This window comes from Lolium perenne, chromosome 4 (genome assembly GCF_019359855.2).
Source record: "Lolium perenne isolate Kyuss_39 chromosome 4, Kyuss_2.0, whole genome shotgun sequence".
Lineage (NCBI taxonomy): Eukaryota > Viridiplantae > Streptophyta > Magnoliopsida > Poales > Poaceae > Lolium > Lolium perenne.
The window spans coordinates 365,637,259-365,649,365 of NC_067247.2; positions in this window are offsets into that span (position 1 = coordinate 365,637,259).

A 12,107-nucleotide genomic window follows, 5' to 3' on the forward strand; every position below is an offset into this window, starting at 1 on the left:
ATAGCCAATCCTACCACTTCGACGCATCCTTCAGCTTTTCCCAGCAATGAACCATATAGAAGCCCTTCTTATGTGTTGCCTCGAACCTTTCCAAGGCCCTAGGTACCTAAAATTGCTAAAATTTAGGTTTATGGAATGTTAATGCTAAATACATAGATGGAATGATGATGCCCGTTTCTTACCCGTGCACCACGCCCGTGACGCTCTCGGGGTGGGAAACAACATGATCAATGTAACATCCCAAATTTTCAAACAAAGAAGAAAATGAATTTTCCCTTTTCCAAAAAATGGAGCCAACAAAAACTTTATTTAAGTTCTTTAATGTGCATAGTGCTCATGTCCAATTGTGGTGAGTTTTGCCATGATGCTTGTGTGAAGTATTTTGAAATGTTCTAAACCCTAAACCCTCCATTTCTCAAAACCAAAGAGGAACCAATAAAAAATGAAATAAAAGGGTGAGGCATATGTGGGCTTATGGCCATTTCTCCAATAATGGCCTATGCCCTATTTACTTTACCCAAATGGTGAAACCCTCCATCAACCCAACCAACATCAAAGGAACCCAAAACAATGATCTTTTGGATCAAGAGAAATAAAGAAAAATAAAAGAAAAATAAAATAACACTACATATGGGCATATGGTCATTTTTGAATATCTTCAACCTAGGCCATATTAATTTGTTCCAGTGGTTTGGAAACTCATATAAAATCAAAAGAATCCCTTTTGCATCAAAGAAACCAAAATCAAATCAAAAGAAAAATCAAAATCAAGTGACATGTGATAATGGTCACATGTGACAATTTTAACATCTTACCCACTTTGAGCCCCTGTATTAAGAAACTTTTAAACCAACCCCCCCCCCCCCCCCCAACTCTTTGCACCTCATCCAAGACCTCATCAAGGTGAACACTTTTGATATTGACCACTTTGACTAGTTCCTTTTCTATTGCTTATTATAAGGATGCAAAGTGGCAATGTTGAATTAGATTCTAGATTACCCCCAACTTTTAGATTTTTCACAAACCAACTCCAATTTTCAAACCAATGCCACCAATAGATGCCAAACATTATTTAGATCACTCCTATGAAGAAATTTGGCCAAATTCAAAAAAAACAAGTGAGACCTTTGCTTGCATATATGTTGAGCACATAGAATAAATTAGGGTACAACCACTATTCCACCCACTATGTACCACCTCACCCTCCTCTCTCTTATGCTCATCTATAGTGCCTTGTACCCCTAACAACTCCCATTGACATCACTTAGCCTAGCCATGCTCACCCTAGCACAAGGACACTCAATGTCATTGCATATGTCACACACATGTTGGCATTGATCAATTGTGCATGCCCTAGCTCTCTCCAACCTTGCCCACCATGTCAAATAGCCTGGCCTCACATCACTCAACCTTGCCATGCCCTCAGAGACCAAGAACAATGCACACCAGATCCAATGCCATCACCATGCCGGCCACTTGATCACCACCATGCCACACCTGCCCCCTCTCTTCCCCTCTCTCTCTGACTTTGCCAAACGAGCTCACCTCATCACCCTGCACCTGCTGGCGCAAGCCCTGGCCAAGGAGAGAACGACGACGCCCAGAACACGACGCGCCCCGTGAAGCCAGAACGCGCCAGAGCGCGCACGGCGATGCCATGGGCACGATAGTACGCCGCCTCGTCCCGTTGACTCCGCGCTCGCCTCGACCTCTCCTCTCTCCTACGCCATCACCACGACCCCATCAACCCCGTAGACATCCTCACTGGCTCGCCCGCGCCCTGTAGACGACGCCATTGTTGGCGACCGTCCGCCACAGTACCCAGGTACACGATGACGACGACGACGCTCCCGTGCTTCGTTTTCAGCGCCCTAGCGCGCGTCGTGACCGCCTCGACGTCGCCAACACGATGCGCCCACTCTCCTGGCCCCGTGTGACCTCCCTCACCGTCATCACCACTCACCTGCTCTGCGCCCCTCGCCGCCCCGGGATGATTTCTTCACACCATCTTGCTCCCCTCTCCCTTCTGAAACTCCTCGACCACTTCCCCTCTCCGATTACACACCAGCTCACCAGAATTTAGCCGGAGTCCGCCGCTGCAGTAGCTCGACGACGCTGCTGTCTACTGCTGGCGCGCAGTTGACGTAGGAGGTAGAAATCTCTGTGGTGTAACTTTTCTTCATTCCCCGGCAACGGCGCCAGAAAATAGCTTGATGTCTACGCACGCTTCTATTCCTGTAGACAGTGTTGGGCCTCCAAGAGCAGAGGTTTGTAGAACAGCAGCAAGTTTCCCTTAAGTGAATCGCCCAAGGTTTATCGAACTCAGGGAGGTAGAGGTCAAAGATATCCCTCTCAAGCAACCCTGCAATTACGATACAAGAAGTCTCTTGTGTTCCCAACACACCTAATACACTTGTCAGATGTATAGGTGCACTAGTTCGGCGAAGAGATAGTGAAATACAAGTAATATGAATGATTGTAAGTAGTAATTGCAATCTGAAATAAAGATGGCAGCAAGCAAACATGTAACAGAACTTGTTGGAAACGGTGTTTCAATGCTTAGAAACAAGGCCTAGGGATCATACTTTCACTAGTGGACACTCTCAACATTGATCACATAACTGAATATATAAATGCTACTTTCTCTACACTCTCTTGTTGGATGACAAACACCATTCATTGTGTAGGGCTACAAGAGCTCCTTCAAGCCGGAGTTAACAAGCTCCACAACATCCGGTGTTCATATTTAAGTAACCTCTAGAGTGCATAATAGACCATTGCAATTTAGACCGAGTACTAACATAGCATGCACACTGTCACCATCAGCTATGAAAGGGGGAATAGATCGCATCAATACTATCATAGTAATAGTTAACTCCATAATCTACAAGAGATTACAATCATAACCTATGCCAAGTACTACATGATGCACACACTGTCAAAATTACATCATGGAGGAGGAATATAGTACTTTAATAACATCAATAGAGTAGCACATAGATTAATAGTGATACAAAGCTCATCATATGAATCTCAATCATGTAAGGCAGCTCATGAGATCATTGTATTGAAGTACATGGGAGAGAGATTAACCACATAGCTACCGGTACAGCCCTTAGCCTCGAGGGAGAACTACTCCCTCCTCATCATGGGAGACAGCAGCGGCGATGAAGATGGCGGTGGTGTCGATGGAGATGCCTTCCGGGGGCAATTCCTCGTCCCGGCGGCGTGCCGGAATAGAGACTTCTGTCCCCCGAATCTTGGCTTCGCGATGGCGGCGGCTCTGGAACTTTTCTCGTATCGTGGCTTATCTGTGTCGAGGTTTTAGGTCACCAGGGCTTAAATAGGCGAAGAGGCGGAGTCGGAAGGGTCCTGGGGGGGCCCACACAGTAGGGGGCGCCCCCCTTGGCCGCGCCGCCATGTGGGGTGGGGCCCCCTGGCTCCCCTCTGGCCCCTCTTCGGTGCTCTGGAAGCTTCCGGGAAAAATAAGATATTGGGCGTTGATTTCGTCCGATTCCGAGAATATTTCCTTTGTAGGATTTCTGAAACCAAAAATAGCAGAAAACAGGAACTGACACTGTGGCATCTTGTTAATAGGTTTAGTTCCAGAAAATGCGTATAAATGATGTAAAGTGTGTATAAAATATGTGAGTATCATCATAAAAGTAGCATGGAACATAAGAAATTATAGATATGTTGGAGACGTATCAGACGCCGATGATCCCGAGCACCCCTGGAGCCGCCTTGACCCTCCTTCGACTCGCCGTCGTCGACAACGTCGATTGCCCGCCTCGCCGACCTCGCTGGACGTCGGTGATCCTCCTATCGCGACCCCCTGGACGTCGGTAGGGTTAGGTCTCCGGCGAGCCCTGTCGAGGAAGGGGACGACCCAGCGTCATCGATCCTCCTTTTAATCCAACGGCTCTCATCTCTGCGTACCGATTCGGGGTTTACACGTCGCTGACAGGTGGACCACGTTGTCAGTCGGCCGGCGCGTGTGAGACACGCAGCTGGGCTGGCCCGTTTAACCTCTCCCTGGCCCAATTTTGTTTCCCGCCTAAGCCCAAGTGTTTGAATTTGAATTATTTCATTTCAGTCAAATTCCAATACTGGTGCCCATTTCAAAATTGAATAAAACAAAATATACCCAGCCAATTTTGGTTAACTTTACATCTTTGGAAAGCTTAGGAAATTCTCTAAACAACTACACTGGTTCCAACCTTAGATTTGTTGTAGAATTAAAGTAGAAAAAATAACAAGGCAGAGCCTTTTTCAAATTCAAACAATTATTAAAATTCAACCATAAATGATTTTGAGTTGATTTGAACTCTCATGAATCACATTTCATATTTTCTAATTGATTATGTAAAAATATAACATGGTTGCTTCATATGATCATGAGCTAGATTCAAATAATGGCTATGTAGTCATTTCTAGCTCATTTAAATCATTTCAATTTTTGAATTTCAAATCTATGAGATGTAGCATCTCATTTAAATCATCTTCCCAAGTAATGTGAAGTAAGGTGATGACCTTAGTTGCAGGGTCTCATCATTGCTTACTTGAGGATATTAAATCAAAGTAGTATCTAAATAGTATGAGAGGTAGTATCTCATTTAAATCATTTTCCCAAATGATAAATATGAAGTGTTGACCTTGATCAACATGTGTTCATACCTTATTTTTTGAGGAGATTAAATCTTAACAAGATTCAATGAGAGGAAATTATTTCTCCAAAGAACCAAATGGAAACCCTAATAAATACTTTCAATGAGAGGAAATTATTTCTCTTAAAAAGAAAACAAAGTCAACCAACATGTGAATAATGTTGTGATGCTAGAATAGCTTGTGTGAACCATTTGTGTGTTTAGTCTAGCCCTTAAGATTTGCTTGGTGATTGTATACCTCGTATCCGTTTATAGACGCTAGTACCGAGGACTACCAGGAGGAGGAAGTCTACTTTGAAGAAGAAGAAGAGAACTTTGATCACTACACCAACCAAGGCAAGCTATAATCTTGCAAGTCACCCAAATGGAAAGCTCTACTAGAGCAAGGCACCATTACATATTACTTTATGTTTAATGATCCCAACCACTCCTCCAATGTCATCCTGATGAACATCTGGCATGCATACGCTTTCGGCCAAACTAGCGAAGGATGGCATCAGACCCAGGCCAAAACAGTTGACCAGGATCAGGATTCTAGAGATAGCTCCCCTCGCGTCGCTCCCCCAGCGACGCCAGGGGCACATCCGAGCGCCGCCGAAGGTCCTACCCGTCTGGCCCCTCCCTGCCGCTGATGCCGGCGGCCTCCCCCATGGTGGTGGCGGCACCTCCGCTGCCAAAGGTAGCCGGGGAGTTCGTGTGCGCGCGGTGGAGGGCCGGCTCGTGGGGGCGACGCCGGTCGGGTGAGAGGAGGCCGGGCCGGCGGGCTCGGGTCGGGGCTTCGATGGCGGCTGCTTGATACGTCTTCGACGTATCGATAATTTCTTATGTTCCATGACACATTATTGATGTTATCTACATGTTTTATGCACACTTTATGTCATATTCGTGCATTTTCTGGAACTAACCTATTAACAAGATGCCGAAGTGCCGATTCTTGTTTCTGCTGTTTTTGGTTTCAGAAATCCTAGTAAGGAAATATTCTCGGAATTGGACGAAATCAAAGCCCAGGGGCCTATTTTTCCACGAAGCTTCCAGAAGTCCGAAGACGAAACGAAGAGGGGCCACGGGGTGGCCAAACCCTAGGGCGGCGCGGCCCCACCCCTGGCCGCGCCGGCCTATAGTTTGGGCCCCCCGTGCCGCCTCTTGACTTGCCCTTCCGCCTACTTAAAGCCTCCGTGACGAAACCCCCAGTACCGAGAGCCACGATACGGAAAACCTTCCAGAGACGCCGCCGCCGCCGATCCCATCTCGGGGGATCCAGGAGATCGCCTCCGGCACCCTGCCGGAGAGGGGATTCATCTCCCGGAGGACTCTACGCCGCCATGGTCGCCTCCGGTGTGATGTGTGAGTAGTCTACCCCTGGACTATGGGTCCATAGCAGTAGCTAGATGGTTGTCTTCTCCCCATTGTGCTATCATTGTCGGATCTTGTGAGCTGCCTAACATGATCAAGATCATCTATCTGTAATTCTATATGTTGCGTTTGTTGGGATCCGATGAATAGAGAATACTTGTTATGTTGATTATCAAAGTTATATCTACGTGTTGTTTATGATCTTGCATGCTTTCCGTTACTAGTAGATGCTCTGGCCAAGTAGATGCTTGTAACTCCAAGAGGGAGTACTTATGCTCGATAGTGGGTTCATGCCTGCATTGACACCTGGGATAGTGACAGAAAGTTCTAAGGTTGTGTTGTGCTGTTGCCACTAGGGATAAAACATTGATGCTATGTCTAAGGATGTAGTTGTTGATTACATTACGCACCATACTTAATGCAATTGTCTGTTGCTTTGCAACTTAATACTGGAGGGGGTTCGGATGATAACCTGAAGGTGGACTTTTTAGGCATAGATGCAGTTGGATGGCGGTCTATGTACTTTGTCGTAATGCCCAATTAAATCTCACTATACTCATCATGATATGTATGTGCATGGTCATGCTCTCTTTATTTGTCAATTGCCCAACTGTAATTTGTTCACCCAACATGCTGTTTGTCTTGTGGGAGAGACACCTCTAGTGAACTGTGGACCCCGGTCCAATTCTCTTTACTGAAATACAATCTACTGCAATACTGTTTTACTGTTTTCTGCAAACAATCATCTTCCACACAATACGGTTAATCCTTTGTTACAGCAAGCCGGTGAGATTGACAACCTCACTGTTTCGTTGGGGCAAAGTACTTTGGTTGTGTTGTGCAGGTTCCACGTTGGCGCCGGAATCCCTGGTGTTGCGCCGCACTACATCCCGCCGCCATCAACCTTCAACGTGCTTCTTGGCTCCTCCTGGTTCGATAAACCTTGGTTTCTTTCTGAGGGAAAACTTGCTGCTGTGCGCATCATACCTTCCTCTTGGGGTTCCCAACGAACGTGTGAGTACACGCCATCAAGCATATTTTCTGGCGCCGTTGCCGGGGAGATCAAGACACGCTGCAAGGGGAGTCTCCACTTCTCAATCTCTGTACTTTGTTTTTGTCTTGCTTAGTTTTATTTACTACTTTATTTGCTGCACTAAATCAAAATACAAAAAAATTAGTTGCTAGTTTTACTTTACTTGCTATCTTGTTTGCTATATCAAAAACACAAAAAAATTAGTTACTTTCATTTACTTTACTCATCATGTTTCCTTTTAATTTTACCACAAAAGACATACCGGTAGGACGTGGGTCTATAGTTGGGAGAAATAATATAGAAGAATTTTTCAATCATGTTAGTACCATTGAAAGTTTTGAAGATAGACACTTGGTAGACCTTGCGCCTACTTATGAAATTGCTGCTGCGCATTTAGTTCGCCTGTTGGAGACTAAATTTGTTAATCTTAATCCTATAATCCAACACATGTTTCTCACACTTGGTGATATGGAAGAAGGGGAAAAGAAAGATTTTGTTTTAGAAACCCTTCTTAGAGAATTTGGTGGTTTGGCAAGAGAAGCTAGAAAGGTCTTTGCTAAATTTAATATGCTTGGTTCTCATACTAATTTTGTTAGCCTCCTTGAAAAGATGGACATGGATAGAATAAGATACACTAATAATATTGATGATGGTGGGGAGATCAAAGCACCAATACCATGTAAACTCTTAGCTATGAATGATGCACTAGAAAATAACTATGCTTGGCTTGTTCCTGAAAATTTGTTTGATGAGAGTAGCACACCTAAGACTAATGAAAAGGGAGATGCTAAAACTTATGTATCTAATATACTATGCCTGATTGAGAAAACTCCGCACCCCGCTGAGAATGCACCACCCTTCGATAATACTTGATGCACACTTTCTGCGCCTAGCTGAAAGGCGTTAAAGAAAAACGCTTATGGGAGACAACCCATGTTTTTTACCTACAGTACTTTGTTTTTATTTTGTGTCTTGGAAGTTGTTTACTACTGTAGCAACCTCTCCTTATCTTAGTTTTGTGTTTTGTTGTGCCAAGTTAAGCCGTTGATAGAAAAGTAAGTACTAGATTTGGATTACTGCGCAGTTCCAGATTTCTTTGCTGTCACGAATCTGGGTCTACCTCCCTGTAGGTAGCTCAGAAAATTAAGCCAATTTACGTGCATGATCCTCAGATATGTACGCAACTTTCATTAAATTTGAGCATTTTCATGTGAGCAAGTATGGTGCCATTTTAAAATTCATCAATACGAACTGTTCTGTTTTGACAGATTCTGCCTTTTATTTCGCATTGCCTCTTTTGCTATGTTGGATGAATTTCTTTGATCCACTAATGTCCAGTAGCATTATGCAATGTCCAGAAGTGTTAAGAATGATTGTGTCACCTCTGAATATGTCAATTTATATTGTGCACTAACCCTCTAATGAGTTGTTTCGAGTTTGGTGTGGAGGAAGTTTTCAAGGATCAAGAGAGGAGTATGATGCAACATGATCAAGGAGAGTGAAAGCTCTAAGCTTGGGGATGCCCCGGTGGTTCACCCCTGCATATATTAAGAAGACTCAAGCGTCTAAGCTTGGGGATGCCCAAGGCATCCCCTTCTTCATCGACAACATTATCAGGTTCCTCCCCTGAAACTATATTTTTATTCCATCACATCTTATGTGCTTTGCTTGGAGCGTCGGTTTGTTTTTGTTTTTTGTTTTGTTTGAATAAAATGGATCCTAGCATTCACTTTATGGGAGAGAGACACGCTCCGCTGTAGCATATGGACAAGTATGTCCTTGGTTTCTACTCATAGTATTCATGGCGAAGTTTCTCCTTCGTTAAATTGTTATATGGTTGGAATTGGAAAATGATACATGTAGTAATTGCTATTAATGTCTTGGGTAATGTGATACTTGGCAATTGTTGTGCTCATGATTAAGCTCTTGCATCATATGCTTTGCACCCATTAATGAAGAAATACATAGAGCATGCTAAAATTTGGTTTGCATATTTGGTTTCTCTAAGGTCTAGATAATTTCTAGTATTGAGTTTGAACAACAAGGAAGACGGTGTAGAGTCTTATAATGTTTTCAATATGTCTTTTATGTGAGTTTTGCTGCACCGGTTCATCCTTGTGTTTGTTTCAAATAAGCCTTGCTAGCCTAAACCTTGTATCGAGAGGGAATACTTCTCATGCATCCAAAATACTTGAGCCAACCACTATGCCATTTGTGTCCACCATACCTACCTACTACATGGTATTTTCCGCCATTCCAAAGTAAATTGCTTGAGTGCTACCTTTAAAATTCCATCATTCACCTTTGCAATATATAGCTCATGGGACAAATAGCTTAAAAACTATTGTGGTATTGAATATGTAATTATGCACTTTATCTCTTATTAAGTTGCTTGTTGTGCGATAACCATGATCACTGGGGACGCCATCAACTATTCATTGTTGAATTTCATGTGAGTTGCTATGCATGTCCGTCTTGTCTGAAGTAAGAGAGATCTACCACCTTATGGTTAAGCATGCATATTGTTAGAGAAGAACATTGGGCCGCTAACTAAAGCCATGATCCATGGTGGAAGTTTCAGTTTTGGACATATATCCTCAAATCTCAAATGAGAAAATTATTAATTGTTGTTACATGCTTATGCATAAAAGAGGAGTCCATTATCTGTTGTCTATGTTGTCCCGGTATGGATGTCTAAGTTGAAGAATAATCAATAGCGAGAAATCCAATGCGAGCTTTCTCCTTAGACCTTTGTACAGGCGGCATAGAGGTACCCCTTTGTGACACTTGGTTAAAACAGTGCATTGTGATGATCCGGTAGTCCAAGATAATTAGGACAAGGTGCGGGCACTATTAGTACACTATGCATGAGGCTTGCAACTTATAAGATATAATTTACATGATACATATGCTTTATTACTACCGTTGACAAAATTGTTTCATGTTTTCAAAATCAAAGCTCTAGCACAAATATAGCAATCGATGCTTTTCCTCTATGGAGGACCATTCTTTTACTTTCAATGTTGAGTCAGTTCACCTATTTCTCTCCACCTCAAGAAGCCAACACTTGTGTGAACTGTGCATTGATTCCTACATACTTGCTTATTGCACTTATTATATTACTCTATGTTGACAATATCCATGAGATATACATGTTACAAGTTGAAAGCAACCGCTGAAACTTAACCTTCTTTTGTGTTGCTTCAATGCTTTTACTTTGAATTATTGCTTTATGAGTTAACTCTTATGCAAGACTTATTGATGCTTGTCTTGAAGTGCTATTCATGAAAAGTCTTTGCTTTATGATTCATTTGTTTACTCATGTCATATACATTGTTTTGATCGCTGCATTCACTACATATGCTTTACAAATAGTATGATCAACGTTATGATGGCATGTCACTCCGTAAATTATCCGTGTTATCATTTTACCTCGCTCGGGACGAGCGTAACTAAGCTTGGGGATGCTGATACGTCTCCGACGTATCGATAATTTCTTATGTTCCATGCCACATTATTGATGTTATCTACATGTTTTATGCACACTTTATGTCATATTCGTGCATTTTCTAGAACTAACCTATTAACAAGATGCCGAAGTGCTAGTTGCTGTTTTCTGCTGTTTTTGGTTTCAGAAATCCTAGTAAGGAAATATTCTCGGAATTGGACGAAATCAAAGCCCAGGGGCCTATTTTTCCACGAAGCTTCCAGAAGTCCGAAGACGAAACGAAGAGGGGCCACGGGGTGGTCAAACCCTAGGGCGGCGCGGCCCCACCCCTGGCCGCGCCGGCCTATAGTTTGGGCCCCCCGTGCCGCCTCTTGACTTGCCCTTCCGCCTACTTAAAGCCTCCGTGACGAAACCCCCAGTACCGAGAGCCACGATACGGAAAACCTTCCAGAGACGCCGCCGCCGCCGATCCCATCTCGGGGGATCCAGGAGATCGCCTCCGGCACCCTGCCGGAGAGGGGATTCATCTCCCGGAGGACTCTACGCTGCCATGGTCGCCTCTGGTGTGATGTGTGAGTAGTCTACCCCTGGACTATGGGTCCATAGCAGTAGCTAGATGGTTATCTTCTCCCCATTGTGCTATCATTGTCGGATCTTGTGAGCTGCCTAACATGATCAAGATCATCTATCTGTAATTCTATATGTTGCGTTTGTTGGGATCCGATGAATAGAGAATACTTGTTATGTTGATTATCAAAGTTATATCTACGTGTTGTTTATGATCTTGCATGCTTTCCGTTACTAGTAGATGCTCTGGCCAAGTAGATGCTTGTAACTCCAAGAGGGAGTACTTATGCTCGATAGTGGGTTCATGCCTGCATTGACACCGGGACAGGATGTAGAAAGTTCTAAGGTTGTGTTGTGCTGTTGCCACTAGGGATAAAACATTGATGCTATGTCTAAGGATGTAGTTGTTGATTACATTACGCACCATACTTAATGCAATTGTCTTTTGCTTTGCAACTTAATACTGGAGGGGGTTCGGATGATAACCTGAAGGTGGACTTTTTAGGCATAGATGCAGTTGGATGGCGGTCTATGTACTTTGTCGTAATGCCCAATTAAATCTCACTATACTCATCATGATATGTATGTGCATGGTCATGCTCTCTTTATTTGTCAATTGCCCAACTGTAATTTGTTCACCCAACATGCTGTTTGTCTTATGGGAGAGACACCTCTAGTGAACTGTGGACCCCGGTCCAATTCTCTTTACTGAAATACAATCTACTGCAATACTGTTTTACTATTTTCTGCAAACAATCATCTTCCACACAATACGGTTAATCCTTTGTTACAGCAAGCCGGTGAGATTGACAACCTCACTGTTTCGTTGGGGCAAAGTACTTTGGTTGTGTTGTGCAGGTTCCACGTTGGTGCCGGAATCCCTGGTGTTGCGCCGCACTACATCCCGCCGCCATCAACCTTCAACGTGCTTCTTGGCTCCTCCTGGTTCGATAAACCTTGGTTTCTTTCTGAGGAAAAACTTGCTGCTGTGCGCATCATACCTTCCTCTTGGGGTTCCCAACGAACGTGTGAGTTACAC